General features: G+C 33.2%; 1 pseudogene; it reads right to left on the bottom strand.

Annotated features, from left to right (window-relative positions):
- Positions 1–11263: 11263 nt before the first annotated feature.
- LOC143623615 (uncharacterized) lies at positions 11264–12399 on the bottom strand (annotated as a pseudogene).
- Between the last annotated feature and the right edge of the window lie 1008 nt (positions 12400–13407).

Consider the following 13407-nt stretch of genomic DNA (forward strand, 5'->3'; position numbering starts at 1 on the left):
GATTCGTAAGGTAAGTAGTTAATGATAATGGCCAAGTGTAATTAACTCTTTACATTACTCCTTAGGTTCTACACACTTCCCTTTATGGTTTCACTTGGGCTAGTTTCTACTTCTCTCACAATCATGTAAACATACAGATAACCTACATTCTTATCCCTATCAATTAAGCTAGCATACATATATTCTTTCTTTAGCAATTAAGCTAACATTCATAGATCCTTTCACTTTCATTTAAGATGCATATACATATATTTCTAAATATTTACATGAACTTAATCACGCACCTTATCGTCTCGAGCTTGAATGAGCGACACATGACTTTCTTGAACTGACATCTTCTTTCTTTTCTTCTTAAATCCCATTCTCTGTTCGAATTTAAGCATGTAGGATGCTTATTTCTCTTGAACTTACGCTCTGATACCAACCTGTAGGACCCCGGTCCCGGTGCCTTACTTTGGCGTTGGATTTACTGATAAACACATTTCTAAATATCAAAGTGAATTAATATTTTTCGCGAAATATGTTAGTACACGGTTTTGCCTCTCAAGCCTTTGTATTTATCGTTAACGTATTTGTTGTTTGATTTATGTAATAAACAATTAATTTATCTTTGTAATTCGTTAAAGTATTGTCTAGTTCGCTAAGGATGTTTAGCGAACTAGATCTAAGTTAATTTCCCTCCTGATTCGTTAAGGATGTTTAACGAATCAGGGGGTGATTCGTTAAGTTATTTACTTTCAATGTATGTAACGAAGTGGACTCTAGTTCGTTATGGAATGTTAACGAACTAGGTCCATCTTCTATATATAGTGGCCTCTGTCCATTGTTAAGTTAAGTTTTGAGATTACAATTAACGAATTGTTGTCCAATTCTTTCTGAATCTTCATCTTCATATTAATATTATCAATTCACGTGCATACAACTAATATATACATATATAACAATATAATCAAGAGCAACAATGAACTAGATCCTTAGGTTAATTATTTATATACATATCAGATCCGAGATCTGTGTATGTTAAGATTAATCAAACCGAGATCAAACAAAAGATAAAAACATCAAACATTCATTACAAAATATTAAAATCTTGTCTTTAAACTTTCAAATTATCTTAACATAAAACATCATAACTTTTCTTCACTAGATGCCAGTCAGCTCAGTCCATGCCATGTGCCTCCCTCAAGTTAGCTCTTTCATCATATTTGTCTGCATGCATACTAAAAGTCAGTTACGCTGAGTGAGTTCTAGTTAACCAAGCAACATACATTACATTCACATACTTACTTATACGTTTCGTATATACATATTACATACTTAACATGCTCCTTTCATTAATACATACATACATACTTCTATACTTTCACACTTGCATTCTTTCATACTTTCGTAATTTCATGCTTTCATTCTTTCATACTTTCTTGTTTTAGTTTACTTATACATACATAATTATCTATACGTTTTAAAGAGTCTTTCACCCAATAACCTCTGCATATACTATTAGGGTCTGCAACCCTTTAATATAACGTTCGCATAATTTAGAAGAGTCTGCAACCTTTTAACCTTCGCAAAAATTAGAAGAGTCTGCAACCCTTTAACCTTCGCAGAATTTAGAAGAGTTTGCAACCCTTAAACCTTCGCAGATATTATCAGGGTCTGCAATCCATTAACCTTCGCAGATATTTTTATGGTCTGCAACCCTTTAAACTTGGTAGATATTTTTAGGCCCTTTAACCTTCGCAGATATTATTAAGGTCTGCAACCCTTTAACCTTCGCAAATATTTTTAGGGTCTGCAACCCTTTAACCTTCCCAGATATATTTAGGGTCTGCAACCCTTTAACCTTCGCAAATATTATTAGGGTCTACAACCTTTTGATCACACAACCATACAACCATATATACCTTTCCTTTATACACACACACATACTACTTACCCTTATCTACGTTCGTTCAACATTTCTATATCATTCATAAAACAATCATATAGCATACACTTACCACCTAAGGTAAGTGTATTAACTAATAACATAGGAGTATGCACACAACCCCGAAAACATAAACAAAGAAAAGGGCTAGAAACTCACATGTGTCATGTTTCTTTCTGAGTTCTCGTGCTTTTACGTACCTATTCTAGCCTCGGTCTTTCTTTCTAGGTATTTATCTTTTTTAAACATTACATTGTATTACTAATCAATCCTTTGTTTTTAACTTATACCTCGCATAAGTTCATATTCACCGTTTAAGTACTTATACGCTGCATATCCTTCTTTTATCCGAAATTTCACTTATGCCCCGTATATGTTTCTGGCGTATAAGTTTCTAGCGGATAAGTCTTCCAGCGTATAAGTCATTTCGTATGTGTAAGTATACATATGTGTCGTAAATGCCATATAACGTATGTGCCGCATACATATGTGCCGTATATGCTACAAACATATACGTCGTGTATATATATATATATATATATATATATATTTATATATATACACGCTCCAAACTGCAGATCTGGTTATTTTAAAGGCTTTTTTAGGGTTTTCCGCGTTTCTGGCGCCATTGGCCGCCATGTTTGGCCGAATTTTGATTATATTTGATCCAAGTAGCCTCTGTTGATCTATATCCAAGCTAAGGTGACCCTTAAGCCCGTTTAATCACCTGATCCGTTCTACATCTAGATTCAAACGGCTCAAACAATGCCTCGGTGTCAGGTTCTATGGTGTTGGGAAACTGAGATAAATGATATCTTACCAAGTTTCATGTAAAACCGACTTCGTTTACCTGTCTTTTCACGAACCGAACACTACTCGTCTTACCCGAAACGAACCAACTAACATGTTTACTAGCAAGTTCATTACTTTATCAATAATCGTGACTCTTTCTTTCATCCTACAAATTTTCATGCAAATCCGTACACAAAAACTAAACCTTTTTAGCAATAACGTACCTTTGAGGTTTATGTTCGAAATCACTCGAATAGACCAAAACCATATCAGACAAACTCGGAATTGAGTGATTTAAGCGGCCATGGAACCGTCTCGTCCTGATATACGAACCCATCAGCTCGCCATCTCCGTAAACTACCACTACAATTGCAGAAAAACCAAAACAGTTGCCGGAAATCTTCATTTTTAGCTGTAACGGTTTTGCTGATAAAAACCGGAGTTTACGAACTCTGATCGAATATCTGATCGGTGAGAATCTCCGTTTATATTCCATGAACACCCAGTTAATATTTGAGACTGATCCGACGGTTAGATCTTTGGGAATAGTTGGATCTTCATGGGTTATTCGCTCAAAAACGGAAATTTTGGTAAAGAATGAGTTTGGAGGCTATGATTGTTATAGATGAGATGGTGCCTACATTTATAGGGAGAGAGTAGGGTTTCATGTTTAACTTTTCATATAACGACACTTAACAACCTCATATTTTTGATAATTACATTTATCTTTTATACTTCATCTAAACTCCGATTCATTTAAAATATCAAACGAAATTTTGGATGTTACAATTGGTGAAAGAATTGAAATACTGGTCAATGACAATGTAAGTATAGCATCCTTTAATATTTTCATTATTGTATTAGTTTAGTAAAGTCATGACGATTGGTTTAAGTTATAGTGTCAAGGCTGACTTTTTATAGACAAAGCTGATGATTAATGCTGATTAATGTGACATTCGGTTAGGAACTTTTTTCCCTAAACCTAGAATAAATAAGTTTCCATAACCCTTTAGGAACTTAGGATATGAAGTTATTATGTTATGTGATTGATAAACTTAGTATTTCTGCTGTAATTAGACTCAATTCGTTTTTGCTATTCATCTTGTACAGTTGTCGTATAGTGTATGCTAGATCAGGTTATTAAGTTGCTTAATGGAATCTTTGATTGATCACTTTTTTTGACAAATCATTTGAACTTGATGCTTAACTAGTCTAAAATTTTTCTCAGGTTGGGGGAGGGAACAATGAATACACGATATTGATGGAATTCGTGAAAAATGGTCGACTTTTGTGGCATTCTTTATTTACCAATGAATGCTCAACTTTTGTGGCATCCTTTATTTAATGAAATGTTAACTTTGAAACATTGTTAATTTTAAATGTTTGTTAGTATGTTATGAAATATTATATGACATGGATTTTTTTGCTATATATGAATTTTAGTTGTATTATGAGACGTTGGCTGTCATTATTTAATGTGGAAATTATGAATCTGCCAAAAAAAGATATTTTTTTATAATACTTAAAACCATGACACGCAAACGCATGTAAAAAAAAGATGTCAATAATCCTTGTCATAAATGCTTATCATAAAAAGATGACATGCAAATTTGCATCATCTTTTCTTTATGACATGGTCTTTCTTGACACGTGTTGGCGTGTCATCTACCCCTGTAATGACATGGTCTATGTTCTAGTAGTGGTTGGCTTTGTATGTACTTGAGTTATATGAGTTCAACATAGCACTAAAGTACTCCCTAACTTATAACCATTAACTTTCGAGCCGTGGAAATTTTGATAGTACTATTGGCCCCTTGAAGCCTCATTCTCGACGCACATTGAGATTATTGGGAATGTACATACAAATTAGGGCACCATTGAGGCATCATTTTATTTGGTTATAGGCTCATAGAGTCACACGTATACTTCGTTTTCCTTGCTACTATACGCATAGCCACACATTACTTGTTATTTATCCCATATGTATCATTACATGCTTTTAAACAACGATTCATTATACACTATGATTCCATCAACAAGGTTTTCATTTGAAAAGGGATGCATTATATGATTATGAAGTCATCAACAAAGTTTTTATCAGAAAATTGATTCAATATATATGACTATGAAGTCATCTACAAGGTTTTCATTTAGAAAACGAGTTGTTTTATGAGTATGAAGTCATTAACAAAACATATTTTTCGATAACAGGTTTATTTTATGACAATGATGGCATTAACGAGGTTTTATGTTAGAAAATGGGTTTATCTTATGATTATGGAATCATTACCAAAGTTTTGAATTGTGAAAAAAGAAAACGTTTTTCGCACTATGAATATGACTTTAATCAAGAAGATTTTAAGCAAAAAATTTTGCTTCATATTATTTAAACATGTGACTGTTACTTAGTATATTTTTCAGGTATTATCGGTCGGCGACCCGGTTGAAATTTGTGAATAGATTTGATCAAAACTCTAGAAACCGAAGATCTTGTTTTGATCCACCTGGAATTGTCCAACTTAAGTTAAGTTGAAACAATAAGATTAACGAGCTGTCATATATATTTTATTTGTCTCACTTAATTTGAAAACTCTAAATATTTTTAAAGACGTTGAAAACATCATAATAACATCATGTGTTATGAAGAATGTGCAAGGATGCTAAAGCACTGCCATAATGGCAATGGGGGCGTGAATACCGCAATACACAAGCACCAAACGAGTCGTGAGGCAGGCGTTGGCGGGCACTAGGCATGTTTACTTGATTAACCAATAAGTTAATCCATCTTAACCACCATCACATTTCACCAATCATTTTTGTTGTGATATGTAATAGCTTCAAAGGCCTATGTAACAAACACCTATATGATCCTTTTACAAATCTTATTATTATCTTTCTAGTTTTTGAAATCTGTTTAGGGATCAACTAGTTTATGGAATTATTTGTATGGGTTTTATTATTTTTTTGTGTTTTCAGTTTAATCAGGATAATATTAATTTTTGGATTTTAGAGTTCTCGGATTTTAAATTATATCGCCTTACACGGGGTTTCTTTTTTGGAATGGTTTTCCAATCTTCTTCCTGAAAACACGTTAATTTTCCGAAACTCATTACTTTACCCAAAAACCCATAATACTCGAAAACATATTAACCAAGAACCCATGTCATCCGAAAACTATAATTTACCCGTAAACGTTATTTCTCGAAATCCTTAATTTTACCCAGAAAGTTTTTACTATTAACTCATTAAGATGTTTTGTAGATACTTAAATATTATAAAATTTTACAAAACATAAAGGCTTAACTTGAATGAACTTTTGATGTATCACTTCTGCCCAAAGGTGATGAGTTACATTTACCATATCATTCAAGTCTAACTGAAAGCTTTTGTTAGTTTTTGCCTAACATAATATAAATGTCTCACTTCTGCCCAAAGGTGATGTGTTACATTTGTATTCAGCAAAACTAGCATGTGCATAATTAAAATAATTGTCTCACTTCTGCCCAAAGGTGATGTGTTACAATTATTTTGCACACATACTTAAATAAATTTAATTCTGCTCAAAGGTGATTTATTTTTTGTTTAAGTATAACTTTTAAATATAGTCTATTAGTTTGATGTTAATAATAGACATATCACATCTTCAACAAAATATAATGATCTTTCATTAATCTAATGATCATAAATTTTAATATATATTATCTTAATATCCCATAACATTACTCACTATAATTTTCTTCTATAAATAGCTATCTCATCCAAATCATTCACTCTAATCTTAAAACACAATTGAATTTTGTCACATAAAGAGTTTTAATAACATTTAGCTCTTCTCAATTTTAATTACCCATTAAGACATGATATGACTATCCTACTGCTCTTTCTAATAACAATTATTCCATTGAAAACTAGAGTCTAACAAATGGAATGAGTCAATCATAATGTCTATTACGATAATGATAATCAAGAACTTATATAAATAAATGTTATCACTAGATTTATTCTTGATTTAGTTTTTCCTAAGACTAATCAAAATAACTCCCAAGATTCATGTACTCCTTAAAAGTTCTAACTATAAGGTTAATGGTATTATTGAATACATCATAATGTACAATCATGACCCATAAATTAAGGGCTTACATATGATATTAAGTACAATATTCTAGTACATTGCATACTCAAATATTCAATAGTACAATTTGGTGCCTTAGGAATCAACTATAACACTCAGAAGTACCAAAGGAAAATGAGTGTGTTGATTAGCAACATATGTACAAGAAAAGAAACGTCTGGTACTGGAAATAAGATGTTATTCAATTCACTACCACTAAAACCAAAAAGATGATAATTCTAAGGTTCATAGACAAAATACAAGTATTACTTCCAACTCTAAGTTCTCTAAGGAGAGGTCTCATTGCAAAAAATATGTCATTAGATTAGGCATAAGCAACAAGACTATCCATAATTAAAAAGAATAACTTGCTAAAATTGATAGTTGTATATTAGTGATATTTAAGTCTACTAATCATAATATTCCCATTAACACATGATTGGTTGAGTCTAGTTCTATATGTTTACCCGAAATCAACAAATAACTAACATGAGTGTTAGTGACAAATTTAAATGTTAAGGTTATTAGAACCATGATTAACTGTCTTCTAATTACGCTTTATGATACCTTAAATATTTTGGAGATTAATCCGAATTTAGTATCAATACTTAACCTACATTATGACAGTTATGAAGTTTGCATGGCCAACATAAAGTCACTCTTACCTTAAACTCTCATATTATTTGTTATCAATATCCGGATTGAAACATTTATAAAATACAACATGATGATACTATGTATTTCATAACTTTTGTTATCATGCAAATAAAAATTTAACAAAAGACAAATGAGACCAATAAAATTCATCCATTAAAACCAAATTTCATGAGAAATCATGACATGGTTGATGAGGGTGATTTTTCATAATATCATTCTTAGTGATTTTAATCATGTGTTAGATGCCCTAAACATTACTTGGCTTAAGGAATAAGTATGGGTCCATCAGAAGTTATATTTCATGTACATTCGTGGAACTTATTCAAACGGAATATTCAGACATAATTATTTTATCATTTAAAAAGCTATTTGCTTGTATCTAATCTGACTTCTATAGTCCATGATTTTAAAGAGATCCATTCATATATACATAATACGATTTCTTCTAAATGTGTCCCTAAGTTTATTATGACATCTGGACGTTAATGAAATCAAATCAAGTCTAACATATATATGAGAAATTCCCACATCACGTACATCACTAAAACTCCTTATGTAGTTTTTCTAGAGATATTAAAGATTAGTGGGAGCCTTAAGTGTCTCAATCATAACTTACATGATTTGCAAGAGGTGGGGGAGTGAAAACTTGATATTATCTCAATTACACCTCTTGTACAAGGCACTGCTCCATCACAACACTATTTCATCAAAACTTATCTCTTTAGAATTTACTACTGCTACTACTCTTACAAAAGTTTCATTGTTACTTAAACGTGGGCAAATTCAGATTTCTTACAAAAATAATCCTCATAAGAGAAACTACGACGACTTACATCATTAACTTTTTCTCTATTAGAATCTATTGGTCTTTAAATATTGACCCTAAGCATGCTAATTTTCTAAAGGTTTATAGGTCAGTGGGAGCAGTAAAAGTCCTTATAATGACTTGTTAGAAGTACAAGAGGCGGGGGAAAGAGAGTCATTAAATTTTACTCCAACTTTAACTCCAATTACACCTCTTGTACACCATACTGCACCAACTCTTACACACTTAGAATCCTAAAAATGATAGCAACCTAATCAAGAGCTAATCCATAAAACCGAGACTTTTAAAATTACCCAATAATCAACTCAGGAGGCCATCTAGGTTTTAAAACCTACTAACATTGATAATTATGTAACCTCCCTAACTAAAGTTAAAATGGATGTTGGAAAGCTTACTCATCGGACCTCTTCTAATTAAACCATTAATATCAATCAATCTTCTAAATGGAATAAAGCTATTATTAGCAAAATTGACTCCATAAGTCATAATAACATTTGAGATTTTGTTGAAACACCTAAGGGTGTTCATAACTAAATTAAATCCTAACACAAATGTTAAGACACCAAGAAGCATGAATGATTATTAAAAGTTATTTTCAAGAGGGAATAAATCATCAAAGAATCTTCTTACCTATATTACAAAATATTTCTTTGAGGATCGTCATTGTTCAAGTAGCTTAAAATAGTTTAGAGCTACATTAGATGAACCTTAAAACAACTTTCCATAACAATTGGCTAACATATTTATATGTTCATAAAACAACCTAAAAGTTATAAACTAAAGGTCAAAGAACATTTAATCTATAAGTCAATAAAATTCATATATGGGTTAATGCAAACATCAATATGTGATGAAATCTTTATTCAATTATTTTCATCTAAACCAAGTGGATTAATGTACCTACCTCAAGATGAGTGGGAGCAACTAAAAACAAACTTGTCCTTATGTAGATGACATTCTTCTGACAAGTATATGTTACATATGTCAAAGCATTGTTCACACATACTTTGATATTATAGATCTCAGAGATATTCCTTACACATATAACAAACAGTATTGCTCTACTTTAGAGGATAATAGGAACACATAGATTATTTCCTTATGCTTCATTAAGTAGAAGCCTTATATAAGTTCAAGTCTATACTCGTTTAGATATTACTCAAAACTGCAACACACTAGATATGTCTAGATTAATGTGAAGCATCTAAAAGAGTACCAAGAAATCTTTAAAAGAAACAAAAGACTTAATTTAAAAAGAAGAAGTGAGAATTCAAACCGGTAGATTACTCTAAACTTTGTCATATTCAAAGATAAGAAAATATAATTTTCAGGATATATTCTTATGTCAGTAGACAAATCTATCTCATGGAGGAGTCATAATGAACTGATAACAACAACCTAAGTCATAACGACATAATATGCTGATTAGTTACAACGTTGTTGTCAAAATATGTTGTTGAACATTTATTAACGAACTCATAAGTTTTTATTAAACTCCATATAAATTATAGTGAAGACTTATTGTGATAAAGTCAGCTACCATGTTTTCTCAAACGGTAACAGTTTGAGAGGTGCTGCATTAAATTTTAATATGAAATTAATTATTCGCTTATGAACGAATTTAGGAATCTAAATTTTCGTATCGAATACATTCATGATATGCTTAAGGATCCGATAACTAAAAGTCTCACCCAAAAATATTATGAAAGCGCTTATAATAATGACGGGTCATTGATGACTATGCGCAACTGCATATCATACTATGAATGATTAACTATTAAATTTCCTCGTCAGTTTTGATTTGTATGTCTCTTAATATGTTCTGCATGCATAATGACATATAGACAAATTATTATACAAATCAAACATTTGTTGGGCTTACTTGAAAATTTTGATCATAACTACTTAGGTTTTAAATAAGGACTGCAGTATGATTAATGGGGGTCTTGAGCTGATGTTCCATTCAATGACTGTATTTCTCTGCTCCAGTTTAAATTTAAAACTAAAATGAGTGTTAAGTCCTGATCAGGCTTATCTAATACTCATAATAAATGATAACTCGGCCAAGTGGGAGAATGCAAGAATATATATATATATATATATATATATATTATATTTATTAATGTCCATAATTATCACTTATATTATATTAGATCAAAATATTAATTATACCTTATCATATATTAATTTGGTAATTGTTGATGGGTCATATTACCCTTACTAACTAATAAAGGGTTTCCCCTTGGGTGTATATATAGAGAGATAAATATTAACATCATAACATGATCACACACACATAACAATTTGTGTGCCTCATCTCTCCTAAACTGGGTTCCTCTCAAGAACCCTAACGCTATCCTTAACTATACATCCTAAAGGGGAACTCGATCAAGCTGACAACTATGTCGTCTACATCCATACCCTGCTGTAATTACTACTCTCCATGTTGTAACAGGTTCATAGGTTTATTTTTATTCATATTTTTATTACTTACATGAAGAACTGATCAACACATTGTTAAACTGATCAACACATTGTTGTTATAGGCTAATTAGTAATGATATATGAAAGTTGAATAATGTTAAGGACTTGAATAGTGAGAGAGGTTGAAACTTGTTTACTATTAAAAATCGAATATGAATTTCCAGGAAATTTTAGTGTCAGACCAAGTCCAAACATAGCTCATTTGACCAAATAAAAAACAACGGGCATTCAAAAACTATCAACTATTTCTTTTTTTTTCTTTTATTGACTATATGTGTATATAAATATAAAATTCAAATTAATTATATGTAAAACTAAACTAAACAACCGTGGGACAGTGCACGCATTGACGTTGACTTCCAAAAACATTTTACACAAATTCAAAACCCCGATCTCCTTCAACACAATCCCACAAACTAGAACCAAATTTAAAGTAAAAAAACAAATTATTATAATTTTTAATCACCTACAATCGACCAACAGACATCTTCCGGTGGTTCCTTTGAAGAAGTCCTTCTAAAATAACTTTTTTCTTGTACTCCTCCGACTCCAAATCCATCTTATTATGAGCTTCCGGCGGTGGTTTATCCATCGCAGAGTGTTCCTTGGCGGCTACCAACCGACGCGCAATAAAGAACCACGATGAAGTACAAAGAATAGCACATAACTTACCCCATAAAACCAATACAACTAGTATCACTAATATTATTGACATGCCAATTATTGAGTCAAACTCCCTGCCTAAGGAGGAGTTCTTTGTGGAACTCCTCTGTCACGTCCGCTTGCTGCATGAACAGCATGCGGAGGTTTCTGCCACTTAGTCGGTGGCAGAGGTTTTGAATGGGTCAATGGTTTCAAAGGGGAGGAAACAAAAGGGTGAGTTATCATCAAAGTTTTTGTTCCCGGCTGTGATGCACAGCCGGGGCCATGAGCTGAGGTGGCGGCCAGTTTTGTTTCCTTCTGGCCGCCAGTTGTCAATTTGTTTTGACGAGCCTTTTGTTCTCCGGATGTTATCAGAGCATGTTTCCGGTTGACAATCATAGTACGTTTTTCGGCCAGGGTTGCATTTTCTTCCACCACCTGAATGTCCCATGATGCATCGGATGTTGTCGTTGGAGCATCGTTGACTCTCGTAAGGTCAACGGGAACCGTTTTCGTCAGTGATTTCTTTAATCTGAAGCTCGAGATCCAGCTGCGCCCACGCCGCCTGTTGCCCGAGTTGACTTCTTCTTTCAGCCGCGTCTTCTTGCCAAAACAACCGAGAAAGCAGCTGCTCGAGGTGGACGGCGTCAACGGTGGTCGGGTGATAGTGGTATCTTTGGTCATCGGCTTTGATCAAAGAGTTCGATAATTGATGGTGGCATAGAGAACAAGAACACACGTAGTCCGATATGGCAGGCTGCTTGCTCTACTCGTGAATATTGATAATTTGTACAAACCAAATTGTTTTTATATACACTATACTGTACTTAAATATTATTAATATGTACTAAGTTAAAATAATGCAAATTTTGTTTTATATTCTTATTCTCGTTCTTATTATATGTCAAATTGAAGTTATTTGTCCATAACTTAATCGTGGTGATTTATATTCTAGTATAAACTATATATGCATCACATTGGAGAATTTAATTTATCTCCTTGGCCAAATCTAGCTGTCAAATTATCTCATAAAGTTGCTAATACACTACTAATATCTGTTTGATTAATGCGTGTTTTATAATTAGTTTTTTTTTTAATAATTAATTAATATTTATTATCAAATTATAAATAGCATAGACAATTACAGACTAATGGAAGATAGACGGGCAACAAGCTGCGCCGCTACCCCCTTCTGAATAGCAAACCCTACCCTACTAAACACAACGTTCCCCTTAGCATGAGCGGAGTTAATGCTGACCACCTGCTGAACCCGCTTAAGGAACCGAACCGCGTCAGGGCCGAGAGCGCCAAAGGTGTCAAAAGCAAACGGTACGAACACGTGCTGATTCTCAAGGCAAGTTTTCTCGTGCTTAGCTACTTTACCCGCCCCAGCCTTGTTTATCGCATGACCCACCACAAACCCGTGGTCCCGTAGCCCAATGAGGGGGGACACACCTGTCAAATCAACACACGCGTGCTTACCTCCTTCCCATCCAAAAACAAGAATGTCAGCGGGTCGTAGGGTTGATCTCCCATCTAAAGGGTCGGTCAAGAAGTTCACCGGGGCTTCCTTTTTTGCCGAGATCCCGGCCCGCTTAAGGACGTTGTAAAGCACATCTCGAACTAGATCATGTCGATATTTAAAGCCCGGTAATTCTTTGCAATGGACTATATGCTCCCCAAAAGAATCCAAACAAGTCTTCCGACATACGAGACACGGGTCATCAACCGGAAAAAGGGGTATCATCAGTCGGTATTTGAGGATAGCCCGATATAATTAGTTGATTGTGTGGAAGCATCATATAAAAAGTTAGATATGTCTTAACTGAAATTAAATATTTTGTTATTTATATATTTTATGAAGCATATCTATGTTAACGTCGGAGCTTTGTCTCTCTCATATAAACCGTGGTTTCTTTCTCTCGTTCTCGTTCTCGATCTCTTACATAATCTATTTGAGAGCATACT

This window comes from Bidens hawaiensis, unplaced genomic scaffold (genome assembly GCF_021521415.1).
Source record: "Bidens hawaiensis isolate Kalapana, Puna unplaced genomic scaffold, B.hawaiensis_p1.1 tig00003506_1, whole genome shotgun sequence".
Classification (NCBI taxonomy): Eukaryota; Viridiplantae; Streptophyta; class Magnoliopsida; order Asterales; family Asteraceae; genus Bidens; species Bidens hawaiensis.